The sequence below is a fragment of the Columba livia genome, chromosome 1 (genome assembly GCF_036013475.1).
Source record: "Columba livia isolate bColLiv1 breed racing homer chromosome 1, bColLiv1.pat.W.v2, whole genome shotgun sequence".
Lineage (NCBI taxonomy): Eukaryota > Metazoa > Chordata > Aves > Columbiformes > Columbidae > Columba > Columba livia.
In genome coordinates, this window is record NC_088602.1 from 186459843 (window position 1) to 186476243 (window position 16401).

At 36.8% G+C, this 16401-nt stretch overlaps 1 long non-coding RNA gene across 3 annotated transcripts in view; it reads right to left on the reverse strand.

Moving 5' to 3' along the window:
• LOC110357644 (uncharacterized) overlaps window positions 1-16401 on the reverse strand; it is a 96019-nt gene that overhangs the window by 28664 nt on the left and 50954 nt on the right. For 2 of the 3 annotated variants that reach the window (XR_010469574.1, XR_010469572.1), the window contains exons 2-3: window positions 2340-2385; window positions 1246-1459 (exon numbers count right to left, since the gene is read on the reverse strand). This is a non-coding gene — a long non-coding RNA (uncharacterized LOC110357644). The remainder of the gene's footprint in view (window positions 1-1245; window positions 1460-2339; window positions 2386-16401) is intronic. The other variant, XR_010469573.1, reaches the window with a different exon arrangement.

Genomic DNA, 16401 nt, shown 5'->3' on the forward strand with positions numbered 1-16401 from the left:
TTCAGTGTCTTGCTTCCTGCTTCCCAGACCAAGGGACAGAAGGCTCTATGGTTTTTATGAACAATTATTTTAAACAAATACATCCTATATTTCACAGATATTCACATCGGGTTTTTACATCTCTTCATTATATTCTTCATCTTTCCTTGCAGGTAAGTTTACTATAATGATTATTTACTGAAAGAGTGCATTTTGAGGCTCATATTGCAGGACATGAAAGGCAGACAAATTTTATGTGTTTAATCATTCTTATTAATGCCACAAAACTCCAATTTTTAGAGGTACAGCTGTGTATTCATTCAAAACTTTTTGTATATAAAGAAAATACAACAAACTGCTGTAACAAAGAACGATTTTTACAAATGATTCTAGGAAATCTTTTTAGTATAATAAGGATGCTTGACAAAATCATGACTGTGGAGGGACACTTGTTTTTACATAGAAATACAATGAGAAATAAAGTAATGTATTAACTATGAAATATGATTATTTGACTCTTGGCTTTCCATACTAACTTATGGTGATGTTCTGCCCCAAGTACACAGTAGTAAGCAGTAACTCATGTCAGAAGATGCATTTGGCTGCATTACTGATTTAGAGACATCAGATCCTACATAAAAAATGTGAGATTAAAGGTAAGAACAAAAACGTTGACTGTGCAAGAGAAAGTAGCTATATGTAACTATCTACTTAATTCTTGTTTTAGAATATCTAACGATAAAGATGTCTACTTCTCTCACCCTGATTCACTATAGAAAAAAAATGAACAACAACAACAAAAAACCAAACACACACACACACAAACAAAAAACAACCAACCAAACAAACAAAAACAAAACAAAAGAAAGCAAACAAACAAACAAACAAAAAACAATGAAAAACCACAACGCAAATGAATTAGAGCCCTTTTCTACCAGTCAGTATTTGTTTTCTCATGAGCGGTTTCTTGGTTTTGCCTGATTAGAAACTGTGTGACCTACAGTCAAAGAGATTCACTTGTCCCTTTAAAATGGTGGCTTATCCAGCTTCAAAACAGAGCATAACAAAACGATGTACAATGGGTACAGACAGCCATGCTGGCATTATGAGGAACCAGCTCAGTTCTATAGGATTTATTAGATCAGGCTCTGTCCTCAAGCTGATAATTAAAGCTAAAGTAAAATAGCTATATTACCATGGCCTTGATCCTAAGCTAATAAGCTGTGTCAAGCTTGATTTGCCACCAGAGAAAATGAGCTCAGATACCTTGGCCTGATCAGTTCTGCGAAGACTCATTTGTTCAAGCAGAGCACCTTGTGATCATGGCAGTCTTCATCTATCCAGTTTTGTGGAACTCTGTCAAATCTCATAAACTCTTCAGGAATCAGATGCAGTGGGGAGTGTGTCACAAAACTTCTCAGCCTGGCTCCATGGGCACCAGCTCAGATCCACCTCCTGGGATACACCAGGATCATATGGTCTGAAATGATGGACACCAAATGGTACATACATAAGCATTGATTTTCTGGTAAGCAAAACCTTTGGCAGTAAAGGCAAAACTGAAAGGACTGAAAGTCACAATATTTTCTTATACAAAACCAGTGCTGAACTACTGCTCTGTCATCCTTAATAGAGAGTCTAGAAATATGCATGGATATCAAAATATAAAAGCTAAAGGTAGCAGAACTTATAATACATAGTCAAAGACAGTTAGGAGAGATGCCAGTCTGATGGGAAATATCCCCTGACTTTATTTGGGATAGAGAGATGCCTCCTTGCAGCAGCTCTCCATTTGTGCTTCAGCTGAACAAACACATACTTAAATCTGTCCATGTCCAGCAAAGGGACAGAGTTTGTGTTTAATTATAAGCACTTTAACTGCTTACAGATGTAATCAGTGTGAATTAAGCACGTGCTTAATTGCTTTGTTGAACAAAACCAAAGTGCTGAACTGGGTCTTATGCAACCCAAGAGGAGAGAAGTCACTCCAAATAGGAATCTTTCTCCATTTAACACATTTTTTCTACAGCATCCACATCACTTACACTCAATATAAACTCTCTCCTGCAACCTTTACTTTTTTCAAAGGCCAACATGTGGTCCACAGACTCTAAAAACTTGGATTTCACAATAAAAATTTTTAGGAGTTTTCTCCCTTTTTTGGGTGATGATGCTGTTCATTTTGTTTGCATTAATCGCTCTGTTATAATAGCCCAAGAAATACTTGAATAATGCTTTCATGGAAGTTATCTTCCCTGTGCATAGTTGTGCATATGCTACCATTGCCAAATTTACCATTGAAAAATGAAATTCATTTTTTAGAATGTCAGGAATGTTTCAGGGTTTGTTCTATCACTTACATATTTTTGAGATTCAGATTTGTGCTTTGAATATTCAATATTTTATCTGCAAACATGAAGGAGATCAGTTAGGATTGAATTTTTTCAACACTGATATTCTCAGTACATAATACAACTCTATGTGTTCTGTTCTTCACTGTTTATACAGGTTTTCAGTCTATGGCCATTGTAATATTTTCTGAGTACTGCCTCTAGATGAGCTTTTCAAGGAATTAATCTTCTACGACCTTTGGCAAGATTTATCTAACCTCTGCCTTGGGCAATTTGCCATCATTGGCCTCTCCCTGTCAAAATATCTCAGTGTGGGGGAAAGGACTAGATAAACTTTATAGTGTTTTGGTTCTTTATTTTAGCATCTGTACACAGTTATTCTTCCCTTATTAAGTAACATAGAATTGACTAAAGGAATTTGTATTCATGATTAACTATATACTATAAAGTCTTCATGGCACAAAGTTATCTACCGCTTTGTATTTGTACAGAGACTATTACAACTGCTTCAGCCTTGATTTGGGCATAGAGCAGCATGTTGGGTGTCCGTGGCGAGGTGTCCTAGTGAGGGGGCTGCGGGGTGGCCTCTGTGGGGAGAGGTCAGGGTTGCCCCGTGCCAGACACAGCTGGTTCCAGCCGCTCCAACCACTCACCAGAGGACACGGCTGAGCCTCTTAAACTAGATGGTGGCACCTCTGTGATAGTGTATTTGAGAAAGAGGAAAAAACATCACAGAGAGTAGAGGAAGAGGGTACAAAAAGAGTGAGAAAAAGCAGAGGGTGTAGCTCAACAAAGAGAACATGGTGGAGCAGGTATTTCCCTGCAGCCCATGGAGAGTCCATGCTGGAGCAGGCTTATCCAGAAGGACTGTAGCCCATGGAGTGCCTATGATGGAGCAGGGGAGAAATGTGAGGAGGAAGGAGGGGCAGAAAGCTGTTATACACTGACTGCAACCCCCTATCCCCCATCTCCCCCATGCAGACAGGGGCTAGAGGGGAAGGAGGGAGAGGAGCTGGAAATGAAAGAGTAAATATGAGCCTGATAAAAGGGGCATAGGTGGGTGTAAGGTGTTTTCATTTTTGTCTGTGTCTGTTTTGTCTGTGACAGTAATTGGCAAGTAATTTCCTTGTCTTTATCTCAGCCCACGAGCTTTTTCTTCTAATTTTCTTCCCCTCTTCTGTTGAGGAGGGGAAGTGAGAAAGCAGCTTGGTGGATGTCTGGTAGCCAGCTAAGGTCAACCCACTTCAGGCATTTTCCTTACTATTTTAGTAATCTCAAGAAAAGAATGTAAAGGTGTTAATTGTAGGGTACAACACGGAGGACAGAGAGGGTTGCTTAAGCTATAGGGTTGTATGGAAATGAAAGAACATATGGTTTCACGTTAACTGTTAACTTCTTTTGGAAATTAAGCAATATATATCACTGCCAAAGGAGATGTATCAGAATCTTTCCACAAGGGAGTACCCAGATAAAAATAAAGAAGTGGATTAAGATTATGCTGGATCTTGCTGTGATCAGGGAACTGCTTGTGATGATTTTCTTCTCATTGCTATCATACTACTACCTAAAAAGCCTTAGTAACTGTTTTTTTCTGAAGACATCTTCTTGCAGCACCACCTTGATCTCCATGTATTTGGCTCATTGTATGTAAACGTAAAAGATTGTCAGTTCTCAAACTGAAACACTAACCTGCGAGATTCTGATATACATTAAGTATTACTAAAAGTAATGTAGGGAATGACAAAGTCAATTACAGAGCTAACTTATCTCATGCAATTCAGACTTTCTTGAATGCAAATAGTGGTTTCAGTTAACCTGTACCAGGGTAAGCCATATTGTCTGCTGGGATATTTTCTTTATTTCTTTATGGTATATTTCATAGATAACATAGTAATGTGCCTAGAGTTTACCTTTATAAGATAACACGATATTTTTCTTAGTAATTTTAACAACTTCTCTATATTAATGTTTCATTCCCTCTTAAAAGATCACTGCTATTTATCAGTTTGTGCATCTGTGATAAAAAAATTGTCATTAGTTTTAGTTTTTACAACCCCAGCTAGAGAGATTTCTAGGTTTCTCACAATATTATTCTTATTTCCTGGTAGGAAAAAAAAAAAAAAAAAAACAAACAACAAAGTAATTCCCCAAACATTGTTTTACTTCTTGTGTAAACTTGAAATTCTTTTTCCTCTTCTGTCTTCTTTGCTATTTTATGTCTTTTGTTAGTTGGGGAAAATAAACAAATAAACAATAGAAAAAAAAAGCCACAGTTGCATTTTGGACTGTATCTTCCTAATCCCCATTCCCTTTTAAATGTATTCCCCTGAGATTCTGTTTACACATCTCAGTTCCTTCTAGTGTTTCAAAGACAACTTTAGAGTCAGAAGTTGCTTAGAGGGTTTTGACTATATAAAGATTAATTATATTGCACAAAATCACTAGTGGACTAATTTTCTTTCACATCCATTGGCAGAACTCTTGGTGGAGTCTACCTGCAAAAGAAGCACATATTTCCTTTTCAGAGACCACACAAAGACGCCATTAAACTAGTAGAGAACTTCCTGTAAAGTTCATGTGGCAGTACACAAGACCTTAGATTTTTAGAAGTTCCTTGGAAGATCTATACCAAAATGTTTTAGAGGAAATGGAACCTTTTTGGTTTTATATGGCCCCAAATCTCATAATCACATAGAATAAAAGCAAATGCCTACAGTAGAAATTTAAACATGCCAGGAACATTCTCTGGCCATGAGGTTAAATGGCATGGCATATCATCAAGTACTTTTTCCCTCAAAATAGGATGACCAGATTGAAACTGATAACAGTCTCTGACACGGGCGATTGCCTAGACAATGCAGCAGTTATCTGGGAGGTGGTTGTTTGGCACAAACCGTGCCAGGGACTGTGCTAAAATTTAAACAATGTGGACAATCACAGGCTATTACAAGCTCACACCCTGGAACAATTTCACTTACTTGTATAGACATTACGAATGAAACCACATGAGTCATCGAGTCCCATGCCTTGTAGTTGCAGATAGCTTTGTCATTGGTATTTGTTTAAGGATCCACAAATCTTCCAAAAGGGCTCCACTCTCCAAAATAGTGCAGTCACAGAAATGCTCCTCAGATACCCCACAGAACTTTTTCAAGGTCTGAAGGTAAAAAGCCCTTCATGTGTATGATTCATGCTGCTCTAAAGGAGTTATTTCAAACAGGTTATGTGAGCAAGATGATAAAAGTATCAGTTCCTCTCCATTGGGCATAAGGAGGTAGATCATAGCATGATGATGGCAAGCACAGCTGTATCTTTGGCAGATGTCTGAAGCTTGGTTAGATAAATTTCATGCTGAAACCTTAATACCACAAGCCTAACTTCTGCTTCTTCTGTAACAGAACTCATCTCCATTACATCATATGATCTCTGCCATACAGTTTAAAAGCACTAACTTAAATTCCAACATACCTTTTAGAAAGCTGGAGTTCCACAGTAAAACATTTACTATAAAAAAATTCAATAATGTATTTTATATTATCCTCATTAAAATATCAGTCTTTATTCCATTTAGATCATATTTGCATAAACAAAGAAGCTCTCTGAAAACAAACAATGGGTAAACTATTTCCTTTATGTATCAGACTCTAGTTAATGGAATCTTTAGGAAACTCAAGAAAACTCTACTGATGGTCAGATATTTCACTCAATAAAGTACACTTTCTGAAGTTCTTCTTGCTCTCCTGAAACTCAGCACAATATGAAAAGGTAAAAAGGACAGATAACACCCAGAAACACAGGTTCCTCCTTTATATTAACTTCTCAACTTGAATGAAGTAAAACTTCAGGATGTTAAATATTTTGCTTCCTTCCAGCCACAGGCATAATGAATTTTTGAAGTTCCAGTGTTTTTCAGTTTGTGGTCACCAGAAAGACCATGATACCACCCTTTAGATCTTGAAGTATATTCTAAATTCATATATACAGCAGACAGTTTAAACAGATATAATAAACATCTTGGTTACATTTTTAATTCAAGTTGTATTGGGTTTACATGGCAAGATTTTGGCAGCAGCAGGGCTACAGGGGTGATTTCTGTGAGAAGTCTCTAGAAGCTTCCCCTGTGGCTGAGAGAGACAATGAGAAGACAAACCCACCACTGGTCAAAGCTGACCCCATCAGCGATGGTGGTGGCACCACAGTTAAGAAGGGAAAAAAACTGCTGCGCAACAACAAAAGGAAGAGATGAGTGAGAATATGTGAGAGAAACAGCTTTGCAGACACCAAAATCAGTGAATAAGGAGACGGAGGAGGTGCTCCAAGTGCCAGAGCAGAGATTCCCCTGCAGTCTGTGGTACAGACCATGGTGAAGCAGGCTGTCCCCCTGCAGCCCATGGAGGTTCGCAGTGGAGTAGATATCTACCTGCAGCCCATGGACGACCTCATGCTGGAGGGGGTGGACTTGCCCGAAGACTGCACCCCATGAAAAGAGCACATGCAAAGCACCAAAACTGGAGATGTTTGTAAAGTACTGCAGCCTGTGTGAAGGGCACATGATGGAGAAGTTTGTGGAACACTTTGTCCTGCTCCTGTAGGAGAGACCCCATCCTGGAGCAGGGGAAGAGGACAAGGAGGAAGGAGTGACAGAGACAACAGCAACTCACATTCCCCATCCCCCTGCACCTCTCAAGGGAAAGACATAGAGAAAATTTGGAGTGAGGTTGAGCATGGGAAGATGGGAGAGGTAGAGAGAAGGTGTTTTAAGATTTTATTTCTCATTATCCTACTCTGATTTGATTGTTAATAAATTAAATTAAATTCCACAATTCAGGTCTTTTTGCCCATGACGATAATTAGACATTAGCGTTTTCAAGAAAAATACGTAATATGTTTTGCTTTCTTTGGATGTGTAGTTGTGTAAAGTACTTTTGATGCAAGCTAAAATGCGCAGGCCTTAACTGTGTAATTATGACCCTTACCAATCTTACAGCACTGACTTCACTATTATGACTTAAACAGAATCAATATGCTTATTTTTCAATTTTTAAAGTAGCTTGTTTTCCTCAGGACTATTACTTATTTGAAGGATACACTAAACTTTGGTAGGTGTCTTGAAGGAATCTCTTTAAATGCTAATATAATGTTCAAAAATATCATGGATATTTTGTAACTGCCATCTTATTTTCTAGTTTTTGATGGTGTCTACTGAGGAGAACAGAAAGTAGAATACATGAAACTTTCCTGGGGGACAAAAAAAAAGGGGGGGCAAAATTTATTGTCTTCATAAAAGGCAAAGCATGAACCCATTTTTTGAAGTATTTTCATTATGAGGAAACATGTTGCTAGTATTGCACTGAGTCTGATACAATCCCTTTAACATTTTTTTCTTTCCAGGAATTATCAGTCATAATCAATATGAATGTCAAGTGTATGGCTTCACAATAAATAAATCAGATTTCCAAAACAGAAGACTCTATACTCAGTTCAATCTAAGTAATATATTTTTCCAGCCAAAACAAAACATTAATTTTTGTAGGAGCTTTCTAGATCTCTTTCTGAAAGAAAACACTCTGGTTTTGTACTCTTTGATAACATAGTGATATTATATTAGGTATATCTATATAATGATACTATGTTATGTACATCTAGATATCTATATGGTTCTGCCATGAAAAGCATGTATTAGCTCCAGAATTGGAATCTGTATATATCATATACTTCAGAATTATGTTATTCTATGATCTTCTTCATGTTTTGTTAAATACAGCATTTTCCCTTAAAGGAGAATGGCACAGTCAACACTGGATCTTAAGGGAAAAAAATATATTAACAAAAAAAAAAAAAAAAAGGCGATAATTGACTTAAAAAAAAAATGGTGAATTACAATACAGTAGCTCTCTAATGACTGCCTGACAGAACAAAATTAATGGGGTAATAATGACTTCACTGACGTTTTTAGGCATGTTTATAAAATTATGTCACACAAACTTTTTATTTTCAGCTAAGACATTTTATTCCCATTTATTTTTTTTTTTTTTTTTAGTTTGGAGAATAAGTACAAAATACAAGAAGACTGGCTCTTCTGCTTGACATTTGAACTAAATTATTCCCTATATTTTAAATCCACCCACTCAGCCTTCATATTCCTTATATTTCTTCTGCTCCCACTTATTTTTCCAATTTTAGTATAGCACCTTTTCAATTATCACTTTTCAAGAGGTGCCTGAGTTTCATTTTGTGTCGCATAAGTGGCATGGACTCTACAAGGTACCTTTCACTTAGCACACATATGATCAAAAAGACCAGTTTATCCTTCTTCAAACTTCCGTTGCACTGCAATAAGACCATAAATAATCCCAAGATTCCATTTATTTGCACACATGAACAATGTGAAAAATAAAAGTTGAACATGTTGATCTAAATCATAGAACCATAGAATTGTTTAGTCTGGAAAAGATGTGTAAGATGATTGAATCCAACCATCAACCTGCCAAGTTCACCACTAAACCATGACCCTACAGACTTTATCTACATGTCTTTTAAACACCTCCAGAGAAGGCAACTCAGCCATATCCCTGGGCAACCGGTTCCAATGACTGACAACCCTTTCGGTAAAGAATTTTTTCCTGATATCCAATCTAAACCTCCCCGTTGCCCTTCTCTGAACTCTTCAGCACCTCGAAGTCTTTCTTGTAGTGAGGTGCCCAAAACTGAACACAACATTCACGGTGCATCCTCACTAGTACATGGGGACAATTACTTCCCTGGTCCCACTGGCCACACAATTATTGCTGATACAAGCCAGGATGCTGTTTGTATTTTTGCTCACCTGGGCACACTGCCGGCTCATATTCAGCTGACTGTCTGACAATATCTCCAGGTCCTTTTCCACTTTCCAGACACTTTTTCCCGAGCCTGTAGTCTTGCATGGGATTGTTGTGACACAAGTGCAGGACCTGGCACTTGGTCTTGTTGAACATCATATAGCTGGCCTCAGCCCACTGATCCAGTCTGTAGAGCCTTCCTCCACTCCCACCCAACTTGGTGTCATCTGCAGACTTACTGAGGGTGCACTCAATTCCCTCATCCAGATCATCAATAAAGATATTGAACAGAACCGGCTCCAATACCGAGCCCTAGGGAACACCACTCATGACCAGCCACCAACTGAATTTAACTCCATTCACCACAACTCTTCGGGCCCAGACATCCAGCCCCCCTGAGCACTGTAGATCACCGCAGATCCTGCTAGCACTGGAGCTGCTCACCTCATCAATTGAGTCCCACTAGGGACATCATCTCCTCATGCTCCCTGTGTAGTCTGTTTGCAAATGAGGATGCAGTAACCCAAGGTCAGAAGCAGATGCTTGGGTCTTCCCACTGCAAATGAAGGGAGCTTATGGCAACTTCTCTCCTATCATGGGTGTATTAGATCTAAAGTTAGGTGATGCTAAGCTGTAACAGCATGTGTGGAACATCCTTCTGTATCTGACCCTCTTCTTCCCTCAACAATAGTTGCTTGTCTTAGGTTGTAAGTCCTTTGCAAGAGGAACTATACATTACAGGACAGGACCATTTGAGAATTCTAGGCATTTTTGCATTGCAAAGTGTTACTTGAAGAATGGGAAGTTTCTATGGGAAGAACAATGATTCCAGAAGGAATGATCAAGGAACCTAGGTGCAGAAAGTCAGTTGGAGTAATGCTCAACCTCTAGCAGCTTCTCTAAAGCTTATTCTAAAATAACCTAGTGTTTTAATTTCCTCACTGAATCATTATTTTATGGCCTCTCATAATAACAGCCACAGTAATTATTATAACAGTTATTATTGTTAATTATAATTTAAACCCAAAGTCTTTACAATTTATGCTTGGTCTATATCTGATATCCTATCAACAATAAAAACACATCTGTCCTGATTTCAGCTGGGATGGAGTTAATTTTCTACCTAGTAGCTGGTATAGTGCTGTGTTTTGTATTTAAAATGAGAATAATGTTGGTAACACATGGGTGTTTTAATTGTTGCTAGGTAGTAGTCAAGGACTTTTCAGCTACTCACACAATACCAGGTGCACAGGAAGCTGAGAGGGGGCACAGCCAGGACAGCTGACCCCAACTGGCCAAAGGGATACCCCATACTATGTGACATCATGCTCAGGATAAAAGCTGAGGGAAGATGAAAAAAATGGGAGATATTTGGAGTGATGGTGTTTGTCTTTCCAAGTAAACATTATGTGTGATGGAGTCTGCTGTCCTGGAGATGGTTGAACACCTGCTGGCCCATGGGAAGTAGTGAATTAATTCCTTGTTTTGCTTTTCTTTTGTGTGTGGCTTTTGCTTGATCTATTAAAATGTCTTTATCTCAACCCACAAATTTTCTCACTTTTACACTTCCCATTTTCTCCCTCATCTCACTGGGTGGGAGTGAGTGAGAGGCCACGTGCAGTTTATTTTCCTGCTGGGATTAAACAACAAGAACATCCTTAAACCTCTACATTCCAGTAACATGCTGCTTGTATCAACTTATTTAAACCTCATTTTGCAAAGTCTTTCAAGCACCAGCAGCATGCCCCAGAAATGTATTTAAATCCTCTCATTTTCATTCATATTATGCTTTCCTCTCACTTTTAAATTCTTCTCTTTTAAAAGTAAAGTTTATATGATCCATGTCACTTTGCAGGAGAGAAAAAAATAAGACCGATATGAATTAAAAGGGAATAGGTGATGATGTACATTTGAAAAGCATTGCTACTAAGCATGTTATTTACATTCACAATTCAGTTTTTCTCATAAATTGTTTCTGATAGGTTGTGGTTTGGTTTTTGACTTTTCACTTAGAAATATAATGCATTTTTATTACTGTACAGATTCGTTTATTCTATTTGGAAAGAAGTGAATTAATTCTCTCTGGCGTATGTTGCAGGTTTGCCTCTTATGTAACAGAGCTTGTTTCAACATTTGAATTAACATTCTGCCTAGACAAGATCTGAAAATGTTTTCAGCTTTTTTGATATACAGAGAAGAAATATAAAACTGAACATGATCGTTTGAAACCTAGATGACACCTCAATATTGACAAACGTTAAGAGGTTTGTTGTAAAAACTACCTTTAGGGTGGACCAACACTTTGGTAATACTCATTGCAATATTCTAAATGCAGCTCTGAAATATAAGTATTAAATATTTCAGAACTAAGAAAGTCTTCTGGAAATGCGTGTTGATTCTAGTCTTTTTGGTCATTAGTCCCATATAATGTAAATATCCCCACAATGGCAAAAGGAGAGGTAGGGAGAGGATTGGAGATTATGTCTGTTTTGAGGAACCGGATTTCTTAGTTCCCCTGTCTGGATACACACAACAGCCATCATACTCTAAATCTGTGGCGCAACGAATCCAGGGAATGTATAATTCCCTCTTTTTCCAGTGTCATGCCCTGGTATCAACTGGAGCAAAATCCATACAAGAGTATCAGAAGGGCCTCCAACTGTTCCTCAGTCTTTCTGCTTGAGGAACTAGGACAGTGGAGTGCTCTATAGCACACATGCTATAAATCACATAGCTGACACTATGTGGAGACTAAACCTTTATTGCTATTATTAGAAGATGACTTTTATGGGACACTAGAAGTCTGTCCACTCTCTTAAAGCAGAAATAAGTCACAAGTGAAACACAATATTCCTAATTTCTTAGGCAATACAACTTGCAACTAGAGCACAATACATTAGTAGTTTGAAATCAGAAATATCAGTAGTTTGGAGTCTCTTTGGATATACGTGTGTGTATATGTATATATATATATATATATATAAATATATATATAAATATATATATAAATATATATATAAATATATACAAAAGTCGCTGACTTATCTTCTTGATACTTTCTCCTGAAGTGGGCCCATCTCTCCTTTTTCTTTCATCTGTATTTTTATTTATATTACCTAGCTGTAATTCTGTCTTTCAAAGATTCAATTTAAAGTTTTACTATGTCTCCATTATTAATTTATTACTGAGTTAATTATAAAGATAATATTAAAAGGCTCTTTAATTTCCAAACAGGATTTTCTACTTATTAATTATATCTGAAATGAGACTGATGAAGTGTAGAAGTTTGTGGGTTTTTTTGTTTTTTTGTTTTTTTTGTTTGTTTGTTTGTTTGTTTGTTTTTTTAAATACTGAGAGTTATGCAGTTTAATGTGGAAATATAAGCTTAATTATACTTGAAAAAAAAAACAAACCTGAAGTTAATTAGAATTAATAATGTATCTTATTGTAATGGAAGTACTTCCTCACTACCTGAGTGAATGTACAGATTTTTTTCAAAAGCGATTCCACTGATGAAATTTTGATGAAAGTATGAGGAGCTCAGGGTCATTTTTGGAAATCTAGAGCTGCCTTCAACAGTTTAGGCTACTGAATATGACTGTCAATTATCTGCCTCAACATGCATTGCTCGCTAAATAGATTTCCACATGGCAATTCAGTGGGTGAATCTTAGTGTTTTACTCATGTAATATGTGTTTTCAAGTCTCTGAAGTTTAAATCCCAGAAGCTAAAGTAAGCAGGTTTCTAGAATGTGCACACTCAAGGAAAACTGTTTTCTAAGATTTTTAATGCCTAAAGAGTATAGTTAGAAACAATAGATGCTAGTAGTTGCACTCAATAATTAATAAATTGATAATAAATTCACATGTGCATGCACACACAAACCTTCCTTCCATGAGTTGTTAGTGATTGAAGTATAATTTCTGCTATTTACAGTTTGAGAACTTATTTGATGTTCCATTTTGGAAGAAATATCTAATCTCTGATTTAAGCGTTCTCCACTATGGCTCAGAATTTCAGCTTACCGTCAGTGCTACATTCTTTCACTGTGCAGTAGAACACCAAGATATTGGTTCGATTCCTAATTTATACATATTTGAATTTTGTTTGTTTCATGGAATCTCAGTTACATTTGGAAAGTTTCCAAAAATAAGGGTCTTGAAATATGTTTGCTTCAGGCTAAGAACAAAACCTTTTCCCTTTCTTCCCCTTGTTCCTGATGCTACTAAGTGCAGCTTTGAAAAGGTGGAACTCCATACATAAATAGTAAAAAGAGAACCATTGGACTAAGTGATCTAAACTGGATCTGAACTGGATAAAAAGCATAGACAAACCCTGCCACCATATTAAAATAGCAACTTTATAACACGCCTGACAAAAAGAACATGACCAACCTGTTGGTGGCTTGTTTTCTTTTTTGTTCTTTTCCTAACTTAGAATAATTAATGGTCTTGTTTTCCTTGCTCTATAGCATGTGGAAAATCTATGACAAAGATAACAGCCTGAATATACTGAGTGCTTAAAAGTCAGCACAGGTTTATCATCTCCAAAATCCAGGTTACAACAGATGTCTGTTACATGGGAAACAATGGTTAGCTTCTCTACTTTGCATCTGAAAATGCTGACCCCTGTGGCAGATGCAGCCTCCTTCGCCACCTCGAGAACAACAGAAACTTTGAGGATGATGGACCACTATGGTCATGCATACATCCCTTGGTCAACAGAACAAGGCCTTTGACCAATTAAACAGAAGTTTCTGGACAGCTGCCATAAGCGACCACAGCTCAGATGCATCTAGGGTGTAAATGGAGCCCACTGGAAACCCCCTTTGAGTTGGTCTTCCTCATAGTAGTGGGTATGCAATTGAAAACTCTCCTCCTTAGCTGGCCATCTAAGGAACATTCTCTGGTGACTGAGACACCTTACTGACCTGGTAAGCAATCTGGGTACCCTTGAGAGTCCCCAGTTTGACAGAGAATGGGAAGAGGCACATTTCTGAACCATCACTCTACAGTTTTGAGATCAAATCCACTTAAGACGTGAGTCAGTTGTATAGTAATCAAACTTATAACCGGTATCTGAACCTATGCTCTATAATGTTAACGGAGTGCTAAATCATTTTGGATAAACCCCATTTGTAGCTGGTTTATTTTGAACAGCTCTGGTTAGAATAAAGTCTATTTGGAGCTTGTTGCCTGCCTGAATTGACTTTTGGGGTGCCTCTGTTACAACCTTGTTTCTTTATTCCTGTTCCTCCATTTGCACCAAGTGAGTTTGAACAATCTCTCTGAATTATTGAAGTGTTAATAATAGTGTTATTAGTATTTTAGTATTAGTATATTCTTCCTTTTAGAGTCTGTTCCTTGATTTTTTTCTCTCTATGCAAGCAATTGTTTTTCTTCTTGATGTAAAGAATATGCATAAACATAATTTAACTAAACCTGGGTCCAAACCTGCAATATAAAAGCAAAGTGAGAATTAGCAGTGAACCACGCAGTTAGGTCCTCAAAACAAAATTTTGATACTTAGCCTGCTTTAAACAACATTAATCATACAAGGAGATCTACTGAGTTGAGATGGAGGGCTTTTGATATATAGACCTATTCACCACGCTATATCATCTTCACTATAAAATGGAATGAAGATAAAATTGTCTGTTTAGCTACTAATCATCACAGAACTGACATTTCATTATTTGCTATCAGAACCAGCTCAACAAAACCACTGTGCATTTTACTTGATTCAGATTTTTTTTTCTACTTCCCCCCCTATTGGTTCATAAGCATTGCTAATTGTGCTTGCTTGAATAGTTCCTTGTTATTCAGTAATTTGAATAAAATCTTAGTAGTTGACATCCAGGAGCATTTTTTTATTATTTCTTATTTTTTCCCCTGTTGTTATTATTCTGGAGACTTTTTACTTTGTCTTGATAAGTTGCTAACATTTCAAAGACTACTGGAAGTTCTTGACCTCCCAGAAACTAAATAACGATTCCAAATAATTTTCATGTTATTTTCTTGCTACTATTTTCTTTTTAAATTACATATCTTATTGTGCATTCTTTTCAGAGGAAATCAAAGACTTTCATTTAGGCTACAAATCACTGTTCTTTTGTAACAGAACCACAGTTCTGAAAGTAAACAGTGACTTCTATGCAGTGGTGCTAATTATTTTATCTCTATTTTGATTTGAAAAAAAAAAAAAAAGGTGAAAATTCTTATTTGTTGTAAGAAAGTGAACTTATAATTAGGAATAATCTAAGTAGCCTTGTACAAGCTATCACAATGGTTATTCTTATCTGTTTCAAGAAAGGAGGCTGAGTATTATGAATAACATATGTGCTATAGTGCAACAGTTAGTTTTCGTAGTTACAATCCAAATTATATCTGTGGCAAAACTGAGTCAATTTAAAATCATTTTTACTAATACTCTTTCTTCAATATCTATTTTTTACAGTACAATTGTACAAAGGAAATACAGACTTTGGCAAAATTAATTATTGTAACAGAGTAACTTAGGCCATTTGCAAAATTTGTTATATTATAGCAGATGAAGGAATGAATGTTGTACTTGTGTTTTTCCATTTAGTTGCACATAAATTTCTCATGCTTCCATTTTCAAGGACATTCTTCTGTTCTGATGCATGTTTATAAATGTTTGTGTTTGTTTTGTGTGTGGTTTTCTTGTGTGTGTTTTGTGTTTGTTTTGTTTTCTTGTTGTTGTTTTTTCATTCCAGAATGCAGATTTCAGAGAAGATAAAGAAATATAAGGAAAGGCAGTGGGGGCAATTTGGGGCAGAGCAGGGAACCAAACCAAAGAAAACACCACCACCAAAAAACAAACTCTGAAATGTATAGTGTTGGTCTTACTAAAAAAGGGGAAGCTTTAGAATATTTTTTTTTTCCTTTTTCAAAGAGCTGTCAGTAAGATACGAAATTCATCAGTGAAGTGGCTCTTGTTGACAAAGGTTTCCTAATCATTCCTAGCAAATTTAGCTGTACACTGGAGGTACAATTCATATACTTGAGTCTTTGTCAAGCTGAAAAATGCACATGAAGCAGGGCAAATATTCCATTTTTTCATCATCCCATACACACCTTTGTAATGCATAAGCAATGAGACTCTACAACCTAAGTAAGACCTAATACTTTATACACTGATTTTTCTTTGAGTATCTTGTTAATAGATGCTGTGGAAGTGGAAAGTGGCTACAGACAATTCAGGATAAGATTAATCCCAAAATATAATAC